This window comes from Ovis canadensis, chromosome 4 (genome assembly GCF_042477335.2).
Source record: "Ovis canadensis isolate MfBH-ARS-UI-01 breed Bighorn chromosome 4, ARS-UI_OviCan_v2, whole genome shotgun sequence".
Lineage (NCBI taxonomy): Eukaryota > Metazoa > Chordata > Mammalia > Artiodactyla > Bovidae > Ovis > Ovis canadensis.
In genome coordinates this window covers 75,427,835-75,441,313 of record NC_091248.1, presented here as the reverse complement: position 1 = coordinate 75,441,313, position 13,479 = coordinate 75,427,835, and the positions used below count along the sequence as shown (strand labels likewise).

General features: G+C 42.2%; 1 pseudogene; it reads left to right on the top strand.

Moving 5' to 3' along the window:
• The first annotated feature begins 2,998 nt into the window (after positions 1-2,998).
• On the top strand, positions 2,999-3,580 carry LOC138439698 (small ribosomal subunit protein eS7-like; annotated as a pseudogene).
• The last annotated feature ends 9,899 nt before the right edge of the window (positions 3,581-13,479 follow it).

Below are 13,479 nucleotides of genomic sequence, written 5' to 3'. Positions count from 1 at the left end.
AAAACATCATTGAGCACCTACTTCTGCCACGCCATGCCAGTCGTGGACATCTCAGAGATGAATAAAGCACGCTTTGTCTCAGAGAAGCCAGTGGGCAGTAGGAGACCAGAGGCACATCAGAGTTTAGAGTCCAGTGTCACTGTTACTGTGCAGGTGCATGAACAAAGTTCTCTGGGATCACCAAAAAAAATGAAAGTAACTCTGTGTGTTGGGGCTTCACAGAGGTCTGCGCAATGCAGACTTGTGCAGGTGAAAAGGATTTCAGCAAGAGAGAAGTGTGGAGGGAGAAGCTGTGAAAGAGGAGGGAGCTTTGTATGCAGATGTATGGAGGGTTCCTGAAGACAGTGGCTGGAGCAAGAGAGGGAAGAAGGGAGTGGAAATGTAGGAAGGCTGCAGCATGGGAAGAACTTGGGACCAACCGTGTGCATTTTCTGCTGAAGAAAGAAGTGTCGCCCCTTGGGTTATCTTAGGTTATCTGAGGTAGTTCTGAAAGACCTTGCGGAAGTGGTTTTGGCATAGAGGTTACTTCCCATCCTTTAAACAAGACTGACAGTAGAAACTGAAAGGTTTTTCTCTATTAGCTTTTAATTCCATTTCATTATCAACATCAAATATTTATGCAGATTCTGTAGGGAAGTGAGTCCCACAGTCAGTGAGGGGTAGGAGATACAGAGGTTAATCAAAAGATACAGTCCTTGAGTCTTTATGTTTGCAATTTAAATTAGAAGTACATGAGAAGAATTAATAGTAGGACAGATATATGACATTTTTGTTAATCAAATGTTAGCTATAAGGTTTTGCTAGATTCTTTTATTTTGTTTCACCTTAGCACAGTGGCTTTCAAAAATTTTAAACCATGACCCAAAGAAATTCATTTTATACTGTGACTCCAGAACCCATAAGAAAATTTCATCAAGTACTATTGAGATGCACTCTGATGTTTTATATCCTCTTGCATTTTACTATTTAAAAAAAAAATGCTGATCACTGACCCTCTAAATTGATTTCATGACCCACTGCTGAGTTATAACTTGCAGCTTGAAAATTCCTATCTTCTCATGTCTTCGAAGGGGTGATGAGTATGTAGGGAAGAGGAATGATATCACAGGTAGGGGGGAGAAAAGGCGAGCATGTCTGTCATTAGCAAAGAGGTGAAAGAAGCAATCACCACTCTAACTTTCTGTGCCTTAAGAGGGGAGTGAATGACCGAGGGGGCTTCACTAGGAAGAGGGCTTTATTTCTTCTAATTAGAAGACAATCTTTTGATATCTGGTACCAGCAAATTTGGAAAACTCAGCAGTGGCCACACGACTGGAAAAGGTCAGTTTTCATTCCAATTCCAAAGAAAGGCAATGCCAAATAATGCTCAAACTACCGCACAATTGCACTCATCTCACATGCTAGTAAAGTCATGCTCAAAATTCTCCAAGCCAGGCTTCAGCAATACGTGAACCGTGAACTCCCTGATGTTCAAGCTGGTTTTAGAAAAGGCAGAGGAACCAGAGATCAAATTGCCAACATCCACTGCATTATCAAAAAAGCAAGAGAGTGCCAGAAAGACATCTATTTCCGCTTTATTGACTTTGCTAAAGCCTTTGACTGTGTGGATCACAATAAACTGTGGAAAATTCTGAAAGAGATGGGAATACCAGACCACCTGACCTGCCTCTTGAGAAATCTGTATGCAGGTCAGGAAGCAACAGTAAGAACTGGACATGGAACAACAGACTGGTTCCAAATAGGAAAAGGAGTACGTCAAGGCTGTATGTTGTCACCCTGCTTATTTAACTTCTATGCAGAGTATATCATGAGAAATGCTGGACTGGAAGAAACACAAGCTGGAATCAAGATTGCCGGGAGAGATATCGATAACCTCAGATATGCAGATGACACCACCCTTATGGCAGAAAGTGAAAAGGAACTGAAAAGCCTCTTGATGAAAGTGAAAGAGGAGAGCGAAAAAGTTGGCTTAAAGCTCAACATTCAGAAAACAAAGATCATGGCATCCGGTCCCATCACTTTATGGGAAATAGATGGGGAAACAGTGGAAACAGTGTCAGACTTTATTTTTGGGGGCTCCAAAATCACTGCAGATGGTGACTGCAGCCATGAAATCAAAAGACGCTTACTCCTTGGAAGAAAAGTTATGAGCAACCTAGATAGCATATTCAAAAGCAGAGAAATTACTTTGCCGACTAAGGTCCATCTAGTCAAGGCTATGGTTTTTCCAGTAGTCATGTATGGATATGAGAGTTGGACTGTGAAGAAAACTGAGCGCCTAAGAATTGATGCTTTGGAACTGTGGTGTTGGAGAAGACTCTTGAGAGTCCCTTGGACTGCAAGGAGATCCAACCAGTCCATTCTGAAGGAGATCAACCCTGGGATTTCTTTGGAAGGAATGATGCTAAAGCTGAAGCTCCAGTACTTTGGCCACCTCATGCAAAGAGTTGACTCATTGGAAAAAACTCTGATGCTGGGAGGGATTGGGGGCAGGAGGAGAAGGGGACGACTGAGGATGAGATGGCTGGATGGCATCATGGACTCGATGGATGTTAGTCTGAGTGAACTCCGGGAGATGGTGATGAACAGGGAGGCCTGGCGTGCTGCAATTCATGGGGTTGCAAAGAGTTGGACATGACTGAGCGACTGAACTGAACTGAACTGAAACGTATAGAGTAGTGTGGATAAAACTATGCAGTGTGAAGTATTCTGAGGTAATCATGGACATTCTTTAAAAAATCGGATGAGTGATGAAATAAGTTTGAGGAATGTTAAAATTTATATACCCAATTTGGATAGCTTATTTATCCATTTTTATCCAATGGATATTTATCCATTAAATATCCTTCCATATTTATAAGCATATTTCAAGAGCTGAAAATACTTCTGGTAACAAAATAAATTTTATCCTTTTTTAAAAATCCAAGAGTTGCTCTTCCTAGGTCTACTAGTGTCAGTGGCAGCAACAAGTGTTGGCCACATCTGCCAGGTGCAGGCCATGTTCATTTCCAGCGCGAAGATCATGAAGCCCAACGTAGAGAAGTTGGAGGAGTCTGAATCGGGCATCTCCCAGGCCCTCTTGGAACTGGAGATGAACTCGGAACTCAAGGCCCAGCTGCGGGAGCCGAACATAACGGCTGCCAAGGAAACTGAAGTTGGTGGTGGCTGGAAAGCTATCATCATCTTTGTTCCCATTCAGCAATTGAAATCTTTCCTGAAAATCCAGGTGTGGCTGGTGCACAAGTTGGAGAAGTTCAGAGGGAAGCACATCATCTTCATCGCTCAGAGGAGAATTCTGTCTAATCCAACTCAAAAAAGTTGTACAAAAAATAAGCAAAAGCATCCCAGGAGCCGCACTCTGACTGCCATGCATGACACCATCCTGGAGAACTTGGTTTTCCCAAGTGAGATTGTGGGTAAGAGAATCCCCATAAAACTGGACGGCAGCTGACTCATAATGGTCCATTTGGATAAAGCACAGCAGAACAACGTGGAACACAAGGTTGAAACATTTTCTCGTCTCTATAAGAAGCTCATGGGCAAGGATGTTAATTTTGAATTCCCAGAGTTTCAGTTGTAAACAAAAATGATTAAATAAAATATTATTCACAATAAAAACCCAAGATTTAATTGATTAAAGAATCATTTGTGTTCTGTCACGTTATCATCTTGCAGACCATTTGGGAAATGCAGATATAAACGGGCATCATTGCAGAAGACAAAGCTGACAGTGCAGAGTCAAATGGGAGACTATTTGCATCCACGGTGGTTTTTTTACTAATAAAGGGACTAAGCCAGGAAAATGTCTTCTGTAAAGAGCCAGGTAGTCAAAATTGTAGGCTTTGGGAATTCCCTGGTGGTCCAGTGGTAAGGACTTGGTGCTTTCACTGCCACAGGCCCTGATTCAGTCTCGGATCAGGGAACTAAGATCCCACAAGAAAGTAAGTAAATAAGAATATTGTAGGCTTTATTTTTGTTGCAATTACTCAGGTCTGCCATTCTACTGTGTAAGCAGCCATAGACAATACATAAGGGAGTGAGTAGGCTGTGTTTCTGTTCAACTTTATTTATGGACATTGAAATTTAAATTTCATATGATTTTCCTATGTCAAGAAATCTTATTCTTCTTATGTTTTTCCTAAGCATTAAAAAAAATTAAACACCATTCTTAGTTTGCGGGTTATGCAAAAACAGACAGTGTGCTATGTATGGGTCATAGTTTGCCAGTCACTGGTCTAAATCTTTAGGTTTTACTTCTTTACAACTCAAAGGAGAGATTAAGAGTCCAAGTGAGGACCTGGGGAGGCCAAGAGGCTGGAATTTGGGGGAGTCCACTCTAAGAAAGTTGGTTGGAGGACATTTGAGGAGCTAATTTCTGGGTTACAACTGTGTTATAACCCTCAGAAAGAGGGAGAATATTATTAGAAGTCAGTTGTATTAGTTATGGTAACACTGGCTGCTTAGACAACCCCTAAAGATAATTAAAGTTTATTTCTCACTTTCCAAAATAGATGTTTCTGATGATCAGCAGTGGTTTTCCTTCAAGTGTTTATTAAAAGACCTAGGTTGCTTCCTTCTTGTGGCCTCATCCTCTTTATCCCTCAGTTCTCCATGCACTGTGTTCCCTCGCATTAGTCTATAGATGGGAAAGAGCTTGGAGGATCTTATGTGAGAGGTTCTATGGATCAGGCTTAGAACTGGCACACCTCATTTCTGCTCACATAGCATTGGCCAGAACCCAGTCACATGGCTATAACTGACAGCAAGGGAGTCTGGGAAATATAGTCTTAACCTGTGTGGCCAGGAAGAAGAGGAAATGGATTTGATGCACACTAGTTAATAAAGATGGAGAAGGCAATGGCACCCCACTCCAGTACTCTTGCCTGGAAAATCCCATGGATGGAGGAGCCTGGTGGGCTGCAGTCCATGGGGTCGCTAAGAGTCAGACACGACTGAACGACTTCACTTTCACTTTTCACTTTCATGCATTGGAGAAGGAAATGGCAATCCACTCCAGTGTTCTTGCCTGGAGAATCCCAGGGATGGGGGAGCCTGGTGGGCTGCCGTCTCTGGGGTCGCACAGAGTTGGACACGACTGAAGCGACTTAGCAATTAATAAAGAAGTAGGGAAGACATTCCAATAGAGGGGGCAGCATAAATAAAGGCACAGAGAGGGGAAAGACTGAGGCAAAACAGGGAACTACCTGCCATTTGGGGTCGCCAGGAGTGTTTGTGGAAAGGACACGTTAAAGATGGGATGTCTGCGGTATAGTGCTCAACATTACCCACATCCCCCACCCCCAAACCCCATCTTGCATGGGATAGAAATGGTTATGTATTTAATGTGAAGACTGAAATGAGTATTTGTGCAGGATGTGGGGGGTGGGGGCTGCTCTCTCATTTTCTCTTACCCCTTGGAAACAAAGATCAGTGATCTCAGAGTGGGTGCAGGGAAGAAGAGGCCAGGAGCAAGGCTTGTGTTTGCTTAGGTTCCAAGCCACTGGGCTCTGCATGGTCATGCGCTTCCTGACAATCTAGTGTCTCAGTCCATCAGACAGAGACTGGGAGCCCATGTTCCAGGTGTGAAGAATCAGCATTTGGTTGGCATATTCTTTGCCTTCTATCCCAACAAGAGCTTCTGATGCACCAGTAGATGACTGGACACAGAAAACAGCAGCAGGATCAGGTTTTAACATGACTACCAGCAGGCACACCCACCTTGTGCTAAAATCTTTCTCGGGTTCCTGCTGTGCTCTTTCATTTCCTCTTTTTTCAAATGCTTCGAGGAAAAGTCCAGAGCCTTCCAGGGAAGCTGTGACATCCTCCTGGGAACAAGCTCCAAATTCAGTGTGAGCGGTATTAAAGGGTGAAGGAACCTGCCATCTGCATTAACTTCTAAGTCTAGTCAAGAAAATTGTGTCTGTCTGCCCGGGCTTGACAAATCAATCAATCTATCACTCTGTTTCCCGAGTTTCCTGAGAGCAAGCTCTCAGCTTTTCTGTGCAAATACATCCCAGTACTGAGCTCAAGTAATAGGCAGGAGGTTATCAGCAATCATATGAGAAGAGAACATTTCTCTACCATCATAAACAGCACTAAATTGCTGTTATCAGTACAACTTACAGGGAGGAAACTGCCCTTATCCACTAAGCATCCTTCCTTTAGTGATGCTGTCCCTGTTGCTCCTCACAGGCTGCACAGTTACATCACTAAAGGTCACTGGTTGATGCCACCATCTCCCTTTGAGACCCTTTTCTCTCTCCTTGCATTCCCTTCAGTGATGTTTATGCACCTTTTTCTCAGTTTCCTCTCCTGCCTCCATTAAGTCCCAACAGAAACATCCCAGAGCCACTTGAGCTCGTCCATGCAATGATGGACAGGCTTGGCTATATAATTTGCAGGTCCCTGTGCAAAATGAAAATGTGGGTGCCTTGTTGAAAAAGCAGGAAAAAAAGAACCATATGTTGATTTGGTCATGCCATGAGTAACGGGAGAGGTTTTGTCCTCCTGTTTTAGTTTGCTAGCGCTACTATAACAAGATGCCACAGAGTGGTGCCTTAAATATCAGAAATGTATTTTCTCACCATTTTGGTGGCTTAAAGTCCAACATCAAGCTGCTGAAAGGTTTGGTTTCCCTTGAGGCCTCTCTGCTTAGCCTAGAAATGGCCACCTTCTTTCTAATCCCTCACGTGGCCTCTTCTCTGAGTCTGTTCCTCTTCTTATAAGAACACCACTCCTGTTGGATTAGGGCGCCATCCTAGGACCTTGCTTAACCTTAATTACACTTCTTAAGGGCTTCCTTGGTGGCTTATATAGTAAAGAATCGTCTGCAATGAGGGAAACCCAGGTTCAATCCCTGAGTTGGGAAGATTCCCCTGGAGAAGGGAATAGCAACACACTCCAGTATTCTTGACTGGAAAATCTCATGGACAGGGTCCCTGGGGGTCGCAAAGAGCATGACTGAGCAACTAACACACATACACGCGTGCACGCGCACACACACACACACACACACATACACACACACTTCTTTAAAGGCCCTGTCTCTAATTACAGTCAAATGCTGATACACTGGGAGACAGGGCTTTACCATATGAATTTTGGGAGGACACTGTTTGATTCGTAACACTCCCCAAAGTAAAATGTGATGTTGTCCCCAGATGAAGGGAAAGAAGCTGTCAGGCACGCAAGAGCAACAGAGGGATCCAATCTTGCTCATCTGTACCCTCTTTGTAGCACAAATGTGTTTACCCAGCCCCAACTTTCTTTTCATACTGGTACAATTTTGTTTTTTAATGGTATAAATGTATTAGGGTCAAGGGAGGAGATTTAAGAGCCTGAAGGAGTGCCGGTTAATTCTCAGTTAATCTCAGCCCCATTAACCCCCTGCTGCTACTGCTGCTAAGTTGCTTCAGTGGTGTCTGACTCTGGGCGACCCCACAGATGGCAGCCCACCAGGCTCCTCTGTCCACGGAATTCTCTAGGCAAGAATACTGGAGTGGGTTGCCATTTCCTCCTTCCATTCACCCCCATGTCTGCTGTAATAGTATAGGCTGAAAGAAGAGAAATAGATTCTGAGTAAGATGGGGGAGACTCAGGTTTATTAACTGGACCACGAGGGCCCATTTCAAGTGTTGGTCACTTTTTTTCCTTAATCTTTAAGGTAAACTATACGCTGATACTTCTGTGAGATTTACTAGAACAACAGTCAAACAAATTCTTCACTTTTCTTGACATAAATTAGATCTTCCCTGGTGCCTCCCTGTTTTCTTTCTTCTTTCCATACCTCAAATTTGTCCCAAATCCTCTCTTTAAGATCTATGGAAGATTAGAGATTTATCACTATATATCAGCTCTTAGGTTTGCCTTCTTCTCTGCCTAGTGTTTTCTCATTATCTGCAACTCATTATTACGTGTATTCAGCAACATATATTTATTGAACACCTACTTTGTACCAGCAATTGTTCTGGGTAATTTGGAAGCATCAGGGAGCAAAACCAGATGAAGATGTCTATGCTAGGAGGGCTTAGAGAGGTAGAGAATGCTCCATAAGTGTAATAAATGGATAGATCACATATTGTAGGTGCTGACAATGCCATGGGAAGTGAAAAGATAGAGTAAGATAAGCAGAATGGGGAGTTCCAGGGCTTGGGGACATATTGATATATTAGAGTACTCAGAGTGGGTCTCCTGCTGAAGATGATGTGCTGGACAGTCTTCATTCGCCCTTCCAGATCTACTCTTCAATTTTCATCCTGCTCTGTGCCCAGAGAGGATGATCTGTATGGGCTGTACCAATGGGCCTCTCTCTGTGTGACTTCTCATTGAGTTGGGCCAATGGATGACACAGGCAAGGCATTAGATAACAGGAGTGCATTGAAGTCAAGGTTTTTATTCCCCTGGCCACTGCATTTCTAGGCTACAGATTGGCAGTAGCTGTAATCCTTACTGAAGTTTAAGCTCTTTCCAGGTTGCCTCTCTTGAGTTCCAAGGGGTGCCCCCATTGTTGCTAACCCCATGGTGCCTCCTCTATTCCTTATTGGTTTCTATTAAATCTGTCCACATCTTTGTAAAATGTCCCTTTATTGCACTCTCCCATTATCCCCATTTGAATGTACTACTTGTTTCCTGACAGAATCTTGACTTATATAATAATTAGTAGTGAGAGAAGTGCCCCTGGGACACAGCCTCTTAAAATGAGATTTTGTGATTGAGTTGCCTATATCTGAGAAGTATAGAGACAATCTCCATGATGGGAGGAGAGGGAAAGGGATGAGACACTGATCATCCTTGGCATGCACAACTGTCTCCTCTTAACCAATTCTCATACTCTAGTTATTTTTCCATTCCTAAAAGTACATTGAGAACTAATGTACTCAACTGGCAGAATACACACATTAGCTCCCTATGGTGTGAAATGAAGATTACATTGATAGGAAGAGCCAAGTAGAAGCCCCCAAATAATCACCTTAATGCAATGTGATATCCCTGGAGGAACTGCAGAGATTAATGCCATCATCAGAGACTTAGAAGGTGCAGGGTGATTAATTCTACCATATTTCCATTTAACTAGTCTGTTTGGCAGGTGCACAAACCAGATGGGTCTTAGAGAATAATTGTCGATTGTCCCAGACTAAATCAGGTGGTTATGGAAATCGCAGTTGAGATTTTGGATGTGGTATGATTACTGGAGCAAATTAATAATTACTCCTAGCACCTGGTTTTTAGCTACCAACATGAAAATGCTCTTGATGGATAGTGGGAAAGGTAGCTGTCAGTCATTCTCCTTCCTCGGCTACATTAGTACTTCTTCAATGAGCCCATGTAGACCATGGCAACAGAGACTAAGATGGAGGTTTAACATGGACTTCTCATTCCCAAGGTTGACTTGGTGAGAGTCAATATGGACTGCCCAACTTTCCAAGTGCAGAGGCAACTGAGTCTTAATAAAACACCATTCCCTGAAGTAAGCAATGATTTGTCCTCCCAGGAATAAATATATATCCCAAACACACATTTGCCTTCCTTTCTCAGAACTCTTCTGCTGGCCTTCCCACTCATGGGTCTACAAATGCCGTATCCATTGACATAGTTTCTCACAAAATGTTGTATCCATCTAATGCACTTATTTGGTGGTGAAGGAGGTATGGCAAAGGGCTCTTACTCCTGTTACCCCAAAGCAGATGACTTGATAGATTGCTGGAATGGTCTGATGAAGAAAGTTCCTTACAAGAAGGTACCATCTTCTTCAGTGTGCATGGACCCAAGAACCAAGAGAAATGAGAGTGGCTTGAGTGAAGTCTGATGTGATCACTATCTTGATATCTGTATTCTATGAAGGGATGTTCTGTCAGAAAAGAGAGTTCTAGTTCAATTAAATCAGGAGCTGAGCCTATTCCCCAGCCATTTTTAGGCTCCTCTTACCAGTGAACTAACAAAGAAGGTGTGGAATGCACAGTACTGGCTGGGGGAGTTGATACAGGGATATTGTAAAACTAATTTCTGCAAAGACTAGAATAAATTCACAACCAACTGAAATAAATGTTTAAGCAAACTAAAGCCACAAAGTATCACAAAAGGAAATGGTTTATGTAAAATATATTAACAAGGACTTTTTCTTTAGAGAAGCAGAAGGTACGGTCTTATGTAAAATATATTAACAAGGACTTTTTCTTTAGAGAAGCAGAAGGTACGATCTTATGTAAAATATATTAACAAAGACTTCTTCTTTAGAGAAGCAGAAGGTACTGTCCCCAGAGTCAGTAGGTAATTACACTATTCTTTTTCTCCAAGAGAAGCATCTGCCAAGATTTTCTCACATCCTGGCATATATTCCTTTGAAATATGCAAGGTTTCCACAGCCATCTTTGTAATTTGTTCTTCATATTCAACATAATCTTTATTCATAGCTACATCAGAGTTTGATGATTGGACCATAAAGTAAACATCATGCCAGAAACATAAAGGCTTTAGCCAAGAGAAGAAATTGCCCAAAATTCTTGTTTGGGGAAGAAGGCTTTTTTTTTTTTTTTTTTTCTATCGGCATCAGTCTTCTGCTGTTCTTTGCTGCACAGGATGCTTTAGGCACCATGATTCTGCAGAAAACCTTGCACTGACTTGACATCAGCAGGAATAATCACTAAATCCCTTGGCCTGCTGGGTACTGGTCTGCCAGACATGGTGTGACTGAGACTCAGTGGTGTCAAGGTCACGACTCAGGAGTGGTAAGGCAGTATCAGTGAGACACAACATTGTCTGGAGGCTGGGTTATTGTCCATCATTGGAGACAGACAGCTTGGCAAGAGAATGATTTGGCTGTTCTTTGGCTGAGTGTACACAGTCTCATCCAGGGAATCTACAAAGCTGCAATAGGAACCAAGGGCAAAGGAAACTTGTGATTATAGCAGCTAGACTAGACCCAGGGCTATAGTGGTTTCAGTAGTCACCTAAGTGCTATTGCCAGCTCTTAAGATAGAGCTACCTGCCCAGCCCTGCCCTGCTTGGCCAGATCCTACAGATTTAAATGGTCTTTGATCACTATGCCCTTGCTGTTCATGTCTTCTCCAAAAGCACTATTGCCAGTTAGTTGGGGCTTGAGTTAAGAGCAAAAATCCTAACTCTGACATCTACCAGCTGTTGTTCCTAAGGCCAATTGCATGGAATTTCCCAAAATCTCAGATTCTCATAAGAAAAATGGGAATCATAATATCTACTTCACAAGGATATTGTAAGAATTAAATGGGATCATGTTTGTAAAGCATCTTCAGTAGCATCCATATCGAGGCTCAATAAATGATAGTGGTGCCAATCAGTATCATCATGGAAACGGTTTCTCCAGAGTCCAGAAGAGCAGAAGATTCAAATGGCCCTGGGGATGGTCTTCATTTCGATGAATCTTTCATGAATTAGGTTGGGCAAGAGTTACACTAATAGGACTCCAAGATGATGAAAATGAGAGATACGTATTTGAGTCACTGGCATTGAACATAGTCAAGACTCTGAGGACTGAAGACTGCCTGTATGAGAAAAGGAAGAGATACAATACATAGCATGAATTATCTTAGGAAAATGACCAAAGTTAAAAGAACCAGAGGAATCAGAATAGCAGGGAAAGAGAGAGAAAGACTGGGAAGAGAGCCTAAATGATATTTCCAAAGCCAAAGGAGAAGTGATGAGAAATCATCATTAAAGGAGAAATCATCATTAAAGAGGTGATGACTAGTAGAGGGGTCATGCCAAATGAGGACTGAGAAAGCTGTTGAATTAGACAGGAAGGAATGAACAGTTTCCAGGAAGTGGCACATTTATCAGTCAGGGTTCAATAAGAAAGGCAAAAGTGGTAGGATACATATGTTGTTTATAAATTATCTCTCAATTATAGATGTTAATATGAATGTGTTATTTATTGATTATGTCAGTGATCAATATATTATTGAGAATAAATATTAATGTTTATGATTATATGACAGTTATAATAATATGTTAATTCTCACTAATATATTTCAGCATTTATTATACGGAATTGGATTATACAGTTGTGCTGATTGGCTCAGCTAACCCAAAGTCTATAGGGCAGGCAGTCTGGCAGAAAAGACCTCCAGTCAGAGAGTTGGGAAAAAAGATCCAATGGGAAAAGAGAGCAATTGCAGGGCCAACTGCTGTTTGCAACTCTAGCTCAGGAAAGGTCTACGTCCTCTTTCAGAGGTCTTACAACTGATTAACTCAGTCCAACCCATGATAATCTCCCTTTTGATGAACTTAAAGTCAATTGATGAGGCAGCTTACATCTGTAGAATCCCTTCACCATAGCATCGAGATTCATGCTTGTTTGCTGAGGTAACTGGGACAACATGGGAAAACAGCTACTTCCTCTCTCAGTCCTCCAGTTTGCATGAAGCAGTGTCTTTTGCAGCCTGCACTGATGGGAAATACCAGAAGGAGACTTCTCTGGTGATTCAGCCTAGACTAGTTGACACACATCACAAGGCATTGTGTGGTGGCTGTGTGGTGGGGGTGCAAAGACAGTGTTTCTAAGAACTTTGGGGAGAAAATGGGAGATATTCACAACAAAAGAGAGAAAAGAGCCTGAAGAAATACATGCAAGGGAAGATTTCAATGCAGAGCAAGGGAATGAAACTGTGGTTGGAGAGGATAAGTAGGAATAAGACTTCAGTATTGTCAAAGGAAGATCTCAGTGCTGGGGAGGGCAATCCACCATGGACCATGGGCCTCCCTACACATTCCTGGTGGGTATACCCAAAGTGAAAGGCCCTGTCTGCTCTTTATCTAAGCTGCTTCTCAGAGTAGTGTTTGCTGTAGGCAGTTTTGAGGGATGAGGTAACATCCCCTCTAGACGAAGAACAGGTTTGCTTCCACTTGTCCCTCTCCCATAACGCAACCCATGGCACATGTGGGCACCCACCATGAACTTTCTTTGCCACCCTGTGGGACTTGGTGGGGAGAATATCAGTGTTGAGAACCAACCAACACAAACCAATGTAAACCTCTGGCTACCTCTTCCACCATGAGCAATATAGTTCTTGGTCTCCAACTGGGAGTCTTGTATCCTCTGCCAGCATCCATAGACTTGTAGCAGTCTAAATTATTTACTTGCAAGTAAAGTCCCAGACTTTTTACAATTCTTGACAAGTAGAGGAGGAGACAAATATTCCTATTTATGACTGAAAGCACTAATTAGTCTTTAAATCTGACAGAAAACCATTCACAATTAACTTAAAATTTTAAATAAATGAATTCTTTGATTCTTTAAAATATTAATTGATTGGTTCTTCTAATCTGGAACGAAAACTATGCGTATCCTTATCTAAACCCCAAAGTCTACCTTCAAATGTATTATCAATGTATAATCTAGTGATTTGGTTGTAGAATCATAAGACTTGGGCTTGAATGTAAGCTTTGAGCCTTATTTTCCTCAAATTTGTAACTGGGACAATACCTGACTCTTGCCGTGTAGCTTCA